At 51.4% G+C, this 15,204-nt stretch overlaps 1 protein-coding gene across 3 annotated transcripts in view; it reads right to left on the bottom strand.

Annotated features, from left to right (window-relative positions):
- The window catches only part of NEURL1 (neuralized E3 ubiquitin protein ligase 1), a 2,006,504-nt gene that overhangs the window by 1,172,111 nt on the left and 819,189 nt on the right, over positions 1–15,204 (bottom strand). The window lies entirely within an intron of this gene.

The following is a 15,204-nucleotide window of genomic DNA, read 5'->3' as shown; positions in this document are numbered from 1 at the left end:
TAGCTGACTTTAGTCTATGGGCCTGATCACGACTTTGGCGGTAACGCCAGCGGTATTACCGCCAGCGGTATTAGCCCTACTGCCGAACTCCCCGACGCTAATAGCGCCAGATCACGAGTTCGGCAGTAATTTAATTCCCCATTGAGCCCATTCGGGAATGCCCCATTCCCCATTGGGCTCAATGGGGAAAATTTGCGCTCTTACCGCCGGCGGATTTCCCACCGGCGGTAATAGCGCGAATTTTCGGCGGATTTCCCCCAAGCTCAGAGCTGGGGCAAAATCCACCGAAGTGCTGATTTGGCGGACCCTTAAATCTGGCGGTAATAGCATGACCACCGGATTTAAGAGTTACCGCCAAAGTCGTGATGAGGCCCTATGTGTTATTTTTGAAACCTCTGTGTTTCTTGGTTATGCCGATAGCTTTATGTAACTGTTTGTCTTTGTGGCGCCCTCATGCCTCAGGGTCTATGGTGCGCGGTACAAATAAATAAAAAAAAAAAATAGAAGGTGGATGCTTGAACCATGTTTGTAGCAATGGTCAAATTGGGTGGGAGCGGTTGGGATGGTACTCCTGTACTTTTTTATTTACGTTTTAAAGTTCCTATACTTTTATTTTAAAAAGAAACCGTTTCAGAATGGTTTTGTAATAAAATTGTAGGAAGAAGTTGAAACTTTTACTACCGTGCCCTGCACTGAACATTCCCTTGAACAGCAGGTGTGTTTGTTTGGGGGGGTTGGATCGTACGTGGGAGGGGGCAAGGCAATGAGATTTGTGGGGAGCAGGGGCAGGCCAGCAGGGTTGTGGTTGACATTGCTCTTACAGCACACATTACGGTATGCAGAATTCTTTAGAATCAATGCTATATGTGGCAATAGCCTGCAAGACACATGTCATTGGACACACTCAGACAGTGGAGTAACTTTTCTCAAAATGTTGGGGGGGACATGACATCTGAAGAAAAGGTGCCCTATCCAAATGAATGGGGACAAAATATAGTGCCATTAAAGTTGGGGGGGGGGACACCCCTGTGCCCCCCTAAAATTACGCCCATGCAGTCAGAGTGCATGCTTGTGGATAGTGCATTGTGAACACAAATCGGAACTCACATGGAACTACAATACGCAGTGGGCAATGTCAGAGTCATCCATTCACTGGCCCTGGCGGAGTGGGAGGAGGAGTTGCTGCGTGCAAGTGCCCAACGGGCAAGGTCCTGCAAGAGATGGCCAGGGACCTCCACCACCTGGCAGAACATGTCAGCTCCTCAAACGCTGAACAAACTGCTGAACTATCCCTAATATGGCAGGAGAGTAGGGAGGGCATGCAACATCAGAGGCAGGTGATTCGCAAGGAGGGTTTCGCTTTGAGGCTCTCCCTGCATGAGGAGTGTATGGCCTCAAGGTGCGTTCTGCGGCAAGAAATGGCCTCCTTGAGGCAAACCCTGCATAAGGAGATGTTGGCCTCAAGGGAATTCTGCCATCAAGACACAGATTCCTTGAGGTAGTCTCTCCATGAGAAAATGTTGGCCACAATGGACCTCCACCGGCAAGACATGGCTATTTTGCGGCAAACTTTAGACATGCAGTTGGAGACGTCAAGGGTCAGCATGCATACTGACACTTCGGCCACTTGCGATGGCCATCATCAGGACCTTGTTGTAATGGGGTCACTCATGCATGCATCCCTCTCACTAGTGGCTTTAGCCAATGTGGACCAGGCTTTGGCCATGCATGGCCAGAGCGCACCATCCCTGGATGCACCACAAGAAGGGGGCTCCAAATGAACCATGCAGGTGATGCCATTGGCCATGTCCTCACACATCCCTAGCCTCTTGCCACAACTGGGGGACTAGACATGCGGCCATGCTCAGCGGAGCCAACTGACATGATGCTGTGGACTGCTACAGCCTCCCACATACAGGTGAACATTCCATTCAACATTGACGTGTATATGAGCAGTCTGTCAGACTCCTTTAGCTGGTCCATACAATGTTCAATGTCATTTCAGGTATCTTGCCTCATCCAGTGCCCACACTCCCTGTGAGGACACCCCGAGCACCCTATTTCCACACAAGTCCCATTCCCTCTGCTAGACATTAACACTCCTAGCACCATTGTGGCAAGCCGTTGTTAGATGGAGGTGGTGAGGAAATCTTTGCACAACAGCTGTACCACCAGGCAAGGTTGTGCACTGTTATGCATTTTCATGACTGGTGACATATTCATCCCAATAGTGGCATGATGTGGCACACGTAGGGTTAAGCATTTATAATTACATATGGTGATGATTGGGTGATGGTTACTCACTGAAGATGTGACTTGTCCTACATAATTGTGTGTGTGCATTTCTCCTTGATCAGCTATGAAAGTGCTTTGTGTTACTGGTTACACCTCCACGACTTGCTGCTTGGAGTCAGTCTCCTCAGTATGTTCTTGTGCACATGTTTTTAGTGAGGGCTGATACAGTGGCTTCTTTTTGCTGTGGCATAACATTTACACTCCTGACCTGTCAGCCTTGCATGCAATCGCCTGACATGTGTCATGCCAAGTAGCAGTTCCATGATCGGGGTGGTCTGGCATATGGGGAACTTTTTTTTCCAGTAAACCTCAGTACCCTGGGCCTATTTTGTTGTATATCCACATGTTCTCATAGGAAAAGGGTTGGCCTTGTTGAAAAATGTGATATGGGACTCCTTTAGGAATTATTTCCAGGGCCTCTTCTGATGCCCAGTCCACCCTGGCTAATGATGCATGAGCATGCAACACACCTGACTCTCACAATCCACGTAAGAGGATGGTCCCGATAACAAGTATGCATGTGGATGATGTGTGAAGTATACGGTGCATTGCTGGCGAGGTGCATGTGTGGGAGGCCTAAATGTCTTTCTCATGCGTCATGTGTAATGTTGCTGATGTGCTCCCATTGATGTGATCATGAACTGTTCATAGCGAAGGGTGTGTAAGCTTACAACATTTTTTAATGTTTGTGTATTCTGTGAGCGGCTGCAATGCTTTCTGGAAGATTTGGGAAGCAGCCTCATGATAGCACAAGGGACATTTTGAGGTTATCGGAGACATGCATGATGGGGTGGGTGGGCAGCTGTTGATTTTCCCCATTGCAGGAGCAGGTACATGGCAGGGGTGAGGCGGCGGTGAGCAGGACCAGCAGCAATGGTGCCGAGGGACCCATCATCAAGATGGCAGTCAGGCGAGACATTTTTGTTGCACTTGATGAATGCGACTGAGGGGAACACATGGTATGGAGTATCATGCCTTGTGCTAGCTTTACATTTTGAATTTTGGGCCTATGACATTGAAAGTTTTGTTCCCACTTGAAATGAATGTGGCCGTAGTTTGTGCACTTTATGTGATGGATGTCGATGGGGTACCATTGTACCTTTTTTTTATTTATTTCTTTTTATTTGGTTTTTATGGGGACATACAATATTTCAGAAACAAGAAAAAGAATATTGAGGGACATACCCTCTCAACATGAAAATACACAACATGTCCTAGAACGTTCCGAATTCTTTCCATCTCCCCCCTCTCCCCCCTGATATGGTCGGTGATGCATTCTGGTTACTAATAGTTGAGGCATGCCGCATGCCCTCAATAAACAGTCTAGCATCTAGCGGGTCATCACTGCACCCCATAGGTCATAATTGTCATTAAGGCGCTCTCCCCTTCATTATTGCGTCTTTCGGCCCAGGTGAGCCTCTCTCCTTTTTGCTCTCCCCCACACCCCCTACTTGAACACAGTGTGGAATTGTAGCCATTTGGTTTTGACCGGAGTACTGCTCATCATGTCGTTCGGAAGAAATCTTTTCTATTAGGTATAGGTCTTTGGCCGTGGCCGACCATTCCTGTACCGTTGGGAGGTGTTCTCCTTTCCAGTGACTGGCTCTCTGAGCTTGTGCTGCCAGCAAAAGAAAGTGGGCTAGGGGTGAAGGTGTCCCCCAGTCATCCACCCGTTTCTGTAGCCCAAAGAGCACTAGCAGTGGGTCCAGCACGTACGTCCCCCCCCCCCCCCTGCATCTCTGATCCAACCCAGGATCTCTGACCAGAAAAACTGAACCCTGGGGCAGCCCCACCACATATGTCAGAAGTCAGCCCTGGCCCCACATCCATGCCAGCAATGAGGGTTCACCGTTGGGAACATCTTGGACAGGCGGACAGGGTCGTATTGCCAACGGTGGAGAAGTTTTATAGCATGCAACTTATATTGACATGAGATGGAGGTCTTGGAGGCCCGCCTGCACATTTGCTTTCAGAGACTATCCCCAATTCGATGCCCAGGTCCTTCTCCCAGTGGGAGCAGAGAGCCCCTGTCTCTGGTTCCAACAGTGCCCCGTAGAGGCGCGAGATCAGGACACTCATGTCTGCATAGACATCTAGTACCTTCTCCACTGGCGTGAGTTCCCTCTGAATGTGTTCCTTCAACTTGCCAGACATAAAAAAAAACCTTGAGTCTCAAGTATAGGAAGACTGACAACTTCCCTATCCCCAGGGCTTCCTCAAGTTTTTGGATATTGATGAATTCCTTATTATGGACCAATTGACCCACCCTCACCAGTCCCGCCTGGAACCATGGCTGATAACATTCGACCCCTGGAATCTCATCCCTAACTGGGGGTGCCCATATGTGGCTCATCTGGGAGGGCCATGTGGTGTTCCCAGAGCCCCCCCTCCCTCCCCTTGGCCATGATTTCCCAGTGTACCCCGAGGATCGGGTGTTCTCTGATGCGTTTCGGGAGGCGGTGCCTAGGGACACAGAGCCACTCCCCCACCGTCACCAGGAGAAGGTGCTGGTTCTCCAAGAAGACCCACTGCTTGTCTGGGTCTTCCCTTAGATGTGGGACCAATGATCTACACTGTGTCGCCCTATAGCATGTTGACAGATACAGCAGTCCCACTCCCCCTCTATCCTTGGGCAAAATAAGTGTGTCATAGCTCACCCTAGGCTTCCGACCCTGCCAAAGGAACCGTGTGATGCGCGCCTGGTTTCTTTCAAGTATTATACTGGTGCGCTAATTGGGAGCATCTGGAAGAGTTACAAGACCTTCGGGAGGAGGTTCATTTTTATAGCAGTCAACCGGCCCATCCACGACAGCTGTCCCTTTCCCCATGTAAGCATGTCAGAATAAAGCTTGTCAAAGAGAGAGAGGGGTAGTTGGTCTGGCCCAGGTCCTGGTCCGGCCGGACTAGATTAATCCCCAAGTATTTTAGCCGGTTGCCAGTGGTCGAAAACAATTGGTCGACTGGACAACTGGTCGAATCAATTTGGTTGAAAACCAATTGGTCGAATTTTTTTTTTTTTTTTTTTTTTACCCCTTTTTTGTTTTTTTTTGGGGGGTCCCCCCCCCCAACCCCCTTTTTTTCTTTTTTTTTCTACACGAAAACCCACAAAACACATATATAAATAAAAAAAAAAAAATTCGACCATTTGGTTTTCGACCAAATGACGTCGACCAAATTGCAGTCGACCAGTTTGTAGTCGACCAAATGACTGGACACCTTTTAGCCTGTCTAACTGGATCTGCAGTCCCAAGGGCATCAGTTCCTCCACATTCCTGGCTGTGTCTGGGCAGAAAGGGAAAACCACTGATTTACTTGTATTCACCTTAAACCCTGAGAACTTTCCATATTCCTCAATCACCTCCAGGGCCACCGAAATGGACTGAGCGGGATGTCTCAAGTGGAGCATTACATTGTCCACATAAAGACCTATCTTAAATTCCCTGGTTCCCACCCTGATACCCTCAACCTGTGACTACCCTCTCAGGTATCCAGCTAGAATTTTCATGGTCAGAGCGAAAGGCAGTGGCGATAGAGGGCACCCCTGCCTCATGCCCCTCTGTAGGGGGAAAGATCGGGACAGACCTCCGTTAACTGTAATTCTAGCAGAGGGGTTCCCATATACAGTCTGGACCCCGCGCTGGAGCCCTTCTCCAAAGCCAAATTTCCTATGCACCCCATTGAGAAAGTCCCAATCTACCTGATCAAAGGCCTTCTCTGCATCGATGGCCATCAGTAGTGGGTTTCCTGCACCCCCGCTGCTGTTCTCATAAGGTGAAGGGTCTTGCGGAGGGTGTCTTCCCCCTGTCTCCCCTGGATGAACCCCACTTGGTCTGAGTGAATGAATGTTGGCATTAGGCTCTCCATTCTTGTGGCTAAGATCCTCGTAAATAATTTTGCGCAGGGAGACAGGCCTATATGACTTGCAGTCAGTGGGGTCCTTGCCTTCCTTAGGGATAACTGTGATCAGCGCCCTCCCAAAGGATGGGGAGCCCTCCCTGTAACCATAATGCTAGTAAACAAGGCAGCTAAGTCCCGCGAAAAGGGTCCTGTGAACGTCTTGTAAAACCCTGCCGTGTATCCGTCCTCACCGGGTGCCTTCTCTAGTTTTAGACCTGATATTGCGCTAAGGACTTCTTCCTGTGTGATTGGCCTGTCAAGGGTCGAACCTTCTCCTTCCCTGAGTTTCGGATGTGGGACATCTGCCATGTACCTCTCAAGCTGAACCTCTTCTGGGGTTCCCCCTGTTCCATAGAGGTTTTCGTAGAATGTTGCGAAAACTTCCTACAACCTCCTCCGGGTTGGCAAGCCTCCGTCCACCCTTCCCTTGGATCCTAGCCACCCATCTGTCAGCTCGCTGGCCTCTGAGTTTGGCAGCCAGCATGGCGTCTGCCTTGTCTCCTTTCTCGTTATACTTTTGCTTCAAGTCTGCTATTCTGCAGCTGAACGCATACTTACATGCTCATCTCCCCTGCTCACTCCACCTTGCTCCTTGACTCTCAATGTATACTGTGTATACACCTCTGCGTACAAATACCTGTGTATATAACCATGTATATTGTCATCCTTTTACTGTCAATGCATCCTATAACTACTTGGAATGTGTAACTGTAACCTGTAAGCTTAAAGTATTCTTGAACACGTGCCCGGATACCTCCGGGTCTGGTACGCGCTATATATAAATAAACAAACAAGCAAAACAACCAAGTAATGAAGGCTAGCACGGACCCTCCCTCAATTCCTGGCGCTTACCTCTAGCCACCCCAAGGACCTCCTTCCTCTGCTCTACATGCTTGCCCTCTGCTCTTTCTAGAAGGCGGATTTCCCTCCTAAGGTTTTCAACCAGCAAGGCCCTGATCCTCTTCTTTCCGGCTCCTTCCCTAATAAGTAGACCTCTCCAGGTTGCCTTTGCAGCATCCCAAACCATTCCCCTTTCAACTTCCCCTGTGTCATTAACCTGGAAGAAGTCCTCTATAGCCCCCTTCATTTCCTACACAAAGACGGAGTCTTTGAGAAGAAGGTCATTGTTAGGGAGAATGCTCCAGAATGGCTAATTTCCCTTACCTACTGAGTCCCTCAACAGCTTTGCTGGATTTCTAGGATTTATTTTTTTCACCTGGTAAGAGTGTGAGCCTTTTTTCCCACTCTTACATGTGTTTTGCTGTGTGTTTAACATTGTTGTGTTCATAGGCTGTGGAGCTTCACCTACTCCATAGGCATCATCTTTTTTACTGTGTGTCACACAGCACCTTTAGTGCAGTGACACAGGGTTGTCTTTTTCAGACTTCCCACTTTAAACTCCATTTTCTAAGACTGACTACTGTCTCCCAGAACATGTAAAGTTGCCATTGATTTTATTAGTCTTTTAAATGCACAGACCCAGTACAAACTATCTTACATAGAGTACTGGAAAGGGTTAATAGTTATCCCTTTTTGTCTGTTTCTCATGGAACATTATTTTGTTCCCCTTTCTTTAAGATTTGGCTGGTGGCAGTGGTATCTACCATATTTTTCTTACCGCGGTCTATGAAAATAGCCTTGGTACTGTGTTAGGCTAAGTTAGTAGCCCCAAACTTTAATCCGCTGGACCCCATTTACTTTTATTTGGTTCCGGCTGGGTTTATTCACCATTTCTTTTTGTAAAGGTCTTACTCGTGCTTTACTCTGCGTGCCAAACCAGGTTCGGTTCCTTTGTTCGCCATCCTTTGGCGGGCTTCTGCACAGGAGCCCTCCTTAGGCGCCTGAGAGTCTGGGTAGACAGGATGTGAGGGAGGGGTTTTAGGACCCCTGCACAGGGTTCCCTTGGAAACCCAAGTCGCACTCTTGTTTGATTGGCTAAGTGACTGTCCTGCCAGGACAGCCACCCTGCTGTGTGATTGACAGCCAGGCTGTGTGAATGGGGGAAAACTCCATAAAATGCAGGTCTCTGGGACTTGGAAGTCAGAGTCGCCACTGGATCGAGAGAACCGAAGAGAAGCTGAAAGAAGAAGACCACTACCACTACTGAACCTCACAGTGAAGCCGTGCTGCGGGCCTGAATCTCCAAACTTCGACGACAGAGAAGATCTGCAAAGAATCTTCTTCCCTTGAGCTGGTGGGACCAACCAGTTCGCCCAACACCAAGCAAGGCCTCCCTCCCCTGGTGGAATTTGCTGTGCACAGCTGCAGTGAACCGGATAGCCAGAACGACCGGACCCTGTTTGGGTTTTAAGGAGCGCACCTTTTATTTGTTGCTTTGCTCTGCTGCTGGTTTCTTCCATGGGCAGTGCAGGACCCTCCAGTCTTCCTCCTTCGTATCAGTCCGACAGTCGTTTCAGGAACCATGAGCCTACATGATCTGCCAGGAACTTCTGTCTCAGGTACAGCATTCTTCTTCTAAGGTACTGTTCAAACCCGGTTGTTCGTTCCGTTCGACCGTGGTGAAAGTGTTTTAAATCTTTCAATCCAAGGGCTTGTCCTTCTCTACTCTTTTAAATAACTTTTCCTTCGACCAACTTAGTTTCAAACTCTCGGCAAAGACTTAACCGCAAACTACTCTGCACTGCATGATCCTCTGCAAAGACTCTGAACCATTAACACTGGCCCAGGCCTATTGATTTGAATCCTCATTATAGCAAGCCTTTTCTACATTGCCCTGCCTACTTACTTGTTGGTGAGCTGTTTTTCAAATGAATGTGTAAATAAATGTATATTCTTTTACTCAGAAACCTTGAGTCAGTGTTTGTTAGAACCATAGTAGTTGTTGTCCTTTGTGTAACTTCTGATACTTCTCACTTTACTCTTGAGATAAGTCTGGCTGCTCAGCCATCGCTACCACTTTACTGTGTATTACAGGCTTGTACCAAAGGTGAATTTGTACTTGCACTTGTAGTCTTAATTGTGTGTGGTGTTCCCAAAGGTTACTGCATATGATTCTGCCTAACAGTCATTGCAACGCCAGAGTGACTCTCTGGATTTCAGCCCTGAAAGGGTCTTCTTAAGTTCTATAAAGTCGTGGTCTAACCCGCTGATTGGGGTATGTACACATGAGTTCAGCCTACTGAGGTGGTTCCGTTCCAGGAAAAAATAATCGATCCTCATTCTGGAACCATGGACTGGGGAGTAGAAAGTGTATCCCTCCTCTGTCGGGTTGGTGTCCCTCCAGACGTCTATGAACCCCTGGTTCCACGTGTGGTCAGCGAAACCGTTACTTGCACTTCCCCCTCTACTGCCCACTAGGGTATGCGCGCCACTGTGATCCATCCTCTTGTCCGCCCACATATTGAAATCTCCCCATATGATGGGGAGGCCGTGCGCTCTGTCCATAACCTCCCTCATAGCTTCCCTCAGGAATTGCATTTGACCCATGTTGGGGCAGTACAACAAAGCCAGGGTAATTTTTGTATTGTCTAGGATCCCTGAAACTACTAGCACCCTCCCATCCGTCCGACCCCAGGCCACTGGGTCCAAGAGCCTGAGTTTCTGGCTCAGTATGATCCCCACTCCCCACATCTTAGCTGGACCCGAGGCCAAAAATATCTGCCCGTTATGGGCCCCTGGGATTCGTCTTTCCTCCCCAAGGACTGTGCGGGTCTCCTGAACTAGGAAGACATCAAGGTTGCGGTTCTTGAGTTCCCTCCGTAGCAGCAAGCGTTTAGTGTGGGAATTGAGGCCCTTCACGTTCAGGGAGCCCATCTTGAGGATCTCCACCGGGCCTGCCATGTTAAGGGGCACCATTCCAAAGCTGCATGACCATCCCGGACCCTCTGGTGACCCGCAACACCATGCCTCCCTCTGGTACTTCTATTTCCCCTATCCGAGCATCAGGAACCATATCCGACCACTTACCCTCCCCCCCTAACCGTTACATGTTGGAAGATGCCCACCCTAAGCTGTGCCACTAGGGTTGTGACCGTCTATCCTCCCTTGGTCCTCATAACACCTCACCTCGCACCGACCGGGGTAGTTTGCTTTTGGGTTCCCTTCTTTCGCTAGTCCATGTACCCCTGCATCTCAGTTTTCTCCTTTTTCCTCCCCGGGTGGGGTGTTCAACTTGAACTTTCTGCGGCCTTGTGCCTTCTTTTTCATGGTTTGTGGACCCAAGGCCTTCTTCTGCCGGTCCTGGGGTGTCTCCTCCGTTTCCATTGAGGCCCCATTCTCCTCTTCGCCCTTGATAACTTGCAGCACCTGGAGGGCCTCTTTTCCTCCTGTCACCCGGTAGTCCACTTCTCCCAGCTCAAAGGTTAACGCAAAGGGGTGAGACCAGCGGTAGCTGATGTTCTTGTCGGTGAGCCACTGTGTGACGGAGCGACATTCCCTGCGGCGGGCTAGAGTCAAGGCAGAGAGGTCTTGGAATATTTTGATTGTTTCTCCCTCGTAGATTAAGCTCTCCAGGCGCTTTGCTTTGTCGAGGACCTCCATTTTCTCTCTATAGCTGAGGAAGCGCACCGCTATTGACCTCTGGCCTCTGCCTCCTCCTCTTCCTCCTGTGTGAGCTCTCCAACTGCACTTCTTTGCCTTCATCAAGTGCAAACAGTTGGTTTATCAGGCCCTGCACCTTTCGTCCAACTTCCGCAGCCGATTCGCCATTCTGTTCACTCACGCCAAGGATTTTCAGGTTATTGCGCCTCTCCCTGTTTTCTAGGTCGTCAACCTTCAAGAGCACCTCCTCTTCTCTGTGTTCCAGATATGCTATGTGGGTCTCATTCTTCATGTCGAGAACGTCCATTTGCAGGTGGTTGTGTTCGAGCCCTTCCATTTTGTCCTCGATTTTGTCTAATCTGACTTTGAGGTCACAGAAGGAGGCCTGTATGTCAGGTCTGATGGCCCTGTTCTCCTTAAACAGGTCTATGAGATCGTCTCTGGTCAGGGCTGGAGTTGGGGTGGAGGTGCTTTCCCCTGACTTCATTTCCTATGTGGCGAGGGGAGGAGTCTCTGGGGACACTTGCAGGGGTCTCCTGAATCGTTGTAGAGATTGAATCCCGGCTTGGGTCTTCTTCATCGTTGTAGCCTGGTCTCTGGCCCCCTCCAGTGCAATGCCTAGGTGTGGTGCGCTTGCATAGTTCCACGTCTCTCTAATCAGGATGCAATCCGAGGTAGGGGGTCGCCTCTGTTTATGCTTTGTGTTGCGGCCGAGTTTGAGTGGCCCGACCCGGCATCTGGTGTCTGTCTCCCACCTTGGCCTTGCAATGTGAGGTTAGTGCCCTGTACCTGTTCCCAGATTTCTGGGGAGGTCCTTATGGGGAGCCCCCGGTTTTTGAGAGCCTGCGGGCTTAGGGCCGATCCAGATGGTATTCCTTGTGGAAGCATGCGGTGGAGGCCGTCTCCTGTGGTGACCTCGGGTCAGGGTGCCTTTGTGAGAGCACCTGTGGATAAGGTGCGCGCAGTGGTAGGTGTGGTGGGGTCTCGAGTCCTGTCCCCAGCCTTTGAGTTGGTCTTCTCTGGTGGCCCTGGGTAACCTGGGCCTCCCCTCCGTGTGGTCCCCTCGTACCCTGAGCACAAACCAATGGAGGTGGGGCTTTAGGCTATGCTCCAAGCCTTCAGAGTGGGCCCCTGGGGCTTCAGTCCTCTGAGGATACCCCAATAGTCTATGAAGCCTCCGGTGGTGCCGTGTGTATCCCCCTCTAGACTGGACTCTGTTTTCCCCAGGGGCTCTTTATGTGGCCTACCCCGTGGCGGAGGGGGTTGCTATGATTCCCCCCTCTTGTTGGGAAGAGGCCCTAGGAACTTGGTACCCTCCGGGGGTGCTCTGCAGGGTAATCTCGTCCTTGCTGCACTCGGTGGTGCCTGGGCCTTGCACCTTTTCCTGTGGTCCTTGGGCAGTCTCTTGGGGGGAGAACACGTGGTGGGGCTCCGTGTGGGCCCTCTCCTGGGGTGCCTCTGGAGTGAGAGTGCCTCCCTTGCTGTGTTTGGGCTCTTCCCATGGCTAGCACGCAGTCAGCACCTGGGCACCTGCGTATTTCCAGCTCGCTATTGTCTGGCGTCTGGGTGCCTCACCCTGTTTGCACCTTGGCACCCCACCTGGAGGGTCCGGTGCACTACGTGCTCCTGTGGCTTTTTACATATGTGCCCCTATCCGTAGGAGCTCAGCGTAGGGCGGAGCCGCTAGGCCTTCCCCTGGCCTCCTCGTTGGCCTCCTCGTTGAGTCTTGTTAGGGTCCTTGGGCTGGTCTTGCCCTCCGAGCCCCGGGGCTCACGTTGCGTCGTCCGGCCCGTGAAGGGTACTTTTATGTGAAGCGCCGAGCAGGCCCTCCCCTCAGCGTCCTCCACGAGATGCGAAGTGTCTCGTGGCAGTGGAGGGCTTGTTGTGGGGTGGGTGAGGCCAGCACGTTGGCCCAGCAGGCCCTGGCGTGTCCTTTGGTTAGGTTGCAGGCCTCCTTTCACCTTCCTTGTGTGCCCCCGCGTATACCGGTGGGGGCCTGTGTTGTGTCCGCCTCCCACCGGGTACTCGCCTTGGAGGATCCCCTTCCCGCCTCTAGTGCTTCGGGTCCTCGATTCGTGGGTCCATGCCGCAGGGCTCTCCCGAGCTCCTGGTCGGGTCCTGCGGTTCCTCTTGTTGGAGTCCTCTGCCACCACGCGGGTCTCAGCGCACCGCGGACTGTGGTCTGGGTTCGGGGCTCCTGCAGTTTTCGGCCCACCACCCGCCGGGGCTATGGCCTGCTTGGTGTCTCTGCCCGGTCTCGTGTCTCTGCTTCGGTGTGCCAGCACCGGGTCGAGATCCTGGGGCCCGACTCCTGTCCTCTGATGCACTGGGGTCCAGGCGGACGGACTCGGGCGGCGTGTCTCTGAGACCGTTGGGGCCTCCAAGAGAGGGGTCCCCTCTCTCCTCACCCACGTATGGCTGGCGCCCTCCTCTCCGTTCCTTCGCCTGCGCTGGGGGACTATTCGTAAGGGGGGCCTCACTAGCAGTTAACAGCTATACTTTCAGGGCCTCCAGGGGTGCCAGGAAGCCAAAACTCTGTCGGGGGAAGAAGTCCGCTCTCTAGGCCCAAACGGGAGCTGACAGAGCGAGGACTTCACGCATCCATTCAGGTACGCGCCCCCTAGCGGTCCTCACCATTGTACTATTAATGTTATGGGGCACACACTGTTTGCCAATCCAAGACACGCATTCTCAGAGTGTTGTTATGGGCAACCTGGATTAGCCTGATCGCATCATTGAAGGCCATCAGTGATGTGATTTTACTGTGTGTGTTCCACAGGGGTTGAAATTCATGTGAAGTTGGTTTGTGCTACCTGGTTGCGTGTGTCCCGTCCCTGTGCCCTTTGGCCTGCAAAGGGAATGCGGGATGCCTGTGGACGAGGGTGGAAGCCCTCCTGCAGCTCCACTGCTGTGGCACGGCATGTAGTAATATTATGCAGGACACAACAGGCCACAATGATTTTGCATACTACAGGGGGTGCATATAGAAATATGCCACCTGAGTGGTCAAGGGAGCGGTAGAGTGACTTGGGCACTCCAAATGAGTTTTCCACTATGCCACAAGTGGCTATGTGTGCAGCGTTCTAGCATGCCTCACCTGGGGTGGCTGGATTCCTGATCAGTGTCAACAAGAATGGTGACAGCGGGTAGGCACTTTCCCCTGCAAATGACGAAATGGTTATCATTTATGATATGCTAAGTTATTTATAACGTGCCTGTACACAAGTGCTTCTAGGCGCGACAAGACAATGGAGGGAAGACAGAAGAAGGACAAAACAAACAATCTTACTAGGCCTTGTGTCATTTAGATCGTGCAAGTGCAGGGGTGGGGGAAAGGGAAGTACCAGGTGAAGTTAAGGAGGAAGTGCAATCAGGGCAGCGTTGCTCTGAGCAAGCGCAGCCAGGGCAGCGCGGCTATGGGTAAGTGCAAGGAGGCAGGGGACTGTAGGGTTCCAGATACAACCCCTCAGTGCGCGGTATGCCCAGAGCAGGGCAGGTGCTACTGGTCGTGGAGGAGCCTGGTACACAGTGAAACACTGAGGGTATCCAGGCAACCAGTCAGCGCAGCAGACAGGCAGGTCAGCAGGGGAGAGTGAGAAAGCAGAAACAAAAACAAAGGTTTTGAGCTCCTCCCAGAACTTCAGATGGTCCGGCTCAAGTTTGAAAGAGGCAGGGAGGCCATTCCAGAGGGAGGCACCTGCAGAGGAGAGAGATCTACCCCCCACTCGCTGCCTGGAGAAGCATGTGACCCTCAACAGTGTTTGACGTGGGTTCGAGAAGGAAAGTGTTTAGGAAGAGAGAGTTTGACCTAGTGCGGGCCGCGGCCCCAGAAAGCCTTGTGGAAGATGCAGAGGGTTTTGATCCTTGCAGCAACAGGGAGCCAGTGGAGAGATTTCAGGGCTGGAGGGATAAGGTCCCTGGGCCTTCTTGGCAGGTCTGTGATGTGAGGAGAGAAGGAGACAGTGGAGTCGAAGATGACACCAACGTTTTTTGCCTCAGGAAGGCAAAGGAAGAGGGCCCAAGGAGTGCGGCCAGAGTGAGAGAGAGCGGGAGCAGCGCAGCATCCTAATGAGAAGGATCTCAGTCTTACTGGCATTAAGGCAGAGATCATTGGATGTGCACCACTCCTGAATCTCGGATAGACAGTCAGCAATGAGCGAGAGAGGAGATGAGGCTGAGGGGAGCCTGAAGGAGGACTGAGTGCCATCCGCATAACACTGAAAGTGTCATGATCTCTGCTTCCAAAAGGTCAGGGTTTTCCCAACTCCCTTGGAAGCAGATCCATAACCCAGGTTCCGAGGGCCAACCAGTCCCAATTGGGACCTTTTGGACCCAGTCCTGGCGCCAGTGGCACCAGGCTCATGAATATGCCCAGTCCCAGCGCTGGAAGCGCCGGGCTCATAATGCTTGGGTGGACTTACCTGCAGCAGACCATGCTGCTTACTTGCCTGCCAGCTGAGCCTCTGATCCTCTTCTGTTTGGAACTACTTTTCCTGTTGGGTGGGGCAGGAG

This window comes from Ambystoma mexicanum, chromosome 8 (genome assembly GCF_040938575.1).
Source record: "Ambystoma mexicanum isolate Mex_15411 chromosome 8, UKY_AmexF1_1, whole genome shotgun sequence".
Classification (NCBI taxonomy): Eukaryota; Metazoa; Chordata; class Amphibia; order Caudata; family Ambystomatidae; genus Ambystoma; species Ambystoma mexicanum.
Note: the sequence above shows the minus strand (reverse complement) of the source record. Positions and strands in the feature narration are given on the sequence as shown.